We start from the raw sequence: 670 nt of genomic DNA, 5'->3' as shown, positions 1-670 counted from the left end.
AACCCCTTTCATCGCCCCCCCCGGCCCCCCGCCCCGTGCCCGGGCTCACCGTGTGGGAGGCGTTGCTGGCCCTGAGCGGCGGCAATGCGAGGGGCGACGGCGGGCCGGTCCCAGCTCCTGCCCGGGAGACCCCGGCTCCGGTACCCGGGGAAGACTGCAGCGAGCGGCCGCTGTCCCCTGCCCTGCCTGCGGAGAGCAGAGGGGGTGAGCGCGGAGGGCAGCCGGCACCGCCGACCGTCTTGCTTCAGGCAGAAGCCATTAAAAACTAATCACCGCCGCGGCGCGCAGACACACACACACGCACCGATCCGGCTAATAGCGCGGGCGGGCCGTGCTCGCCCGGCTAAACCTTTCATCCGAGATTAACCCGCCACCGGCAGGCGCCTAACCGGGAGAACAAGCCGGCTCTGCCCCGCACACGCCTCGGGGCTGGACGGCCGCCCGGTTCCCCCCCCCCTCCACTCCTCGCCCCGCTCCCCTCCCCGGCTCCCCGAGCCGTCTGGCCCGGCGAAATGCCGGCGCCGCCGGGGACCCGCCAGGAGTTCGCCAAGTCTGCGGCGGGGAGGGGAGACGAGCACGGCGGCCCCCCTGTCAAATGCGGCCGCTCGGGCAAAAGCAGCGATTCCCAATTTCTTCCTGCGTCGTTTTCCTAAAGGGATTTCTCACCACC

General features: G+C 71.2%; 1 protein-coding gene across 1 annotated transcript in view; it reads right to left on the bottom strand.

Annotated features, from left to right (window-relative positions):
- The window catches only part of DYRK2 (dual-specificity tyrosine-(Y)-phosphorylation regulated kinase 2), a 10723-nt gene extending 10539 nt beyond the window's left edge, over positions 1-184 (bottom strand). The window contains exon 1 of the mRNA XM_010561733.1: positions 50-184. The gene's annotated coding sequence lies outside the window, so the exon portion shown is untranslated. The remainder of the gene's footprint in view (positions 1-49) is intronic.
- Positions 185-670: the final 486 nt, after the last annotated feature.

Source organism: Haliaeetus leucocephalus, unplaced genomic scaffold (genome assembly GCF_000737465.1).
Source record: "Haliaeetus leucocephalus isolate CR32 unplaced genomic scaffold, Haliaeetus_leucocephalus-4.0 Scaffold151, whole genome shotgun sequence".
NCBI lineage: Eukaryota > Metazoa > Chordata > Aves > Accipitriformes > Accipitridae > Haliaeetus > Haliaeetus leucocephalus.
Note: the sequence above shows the minus strand (reverse complement) of the source record. Positions and strands in the feature narration are given on the sequence as shown.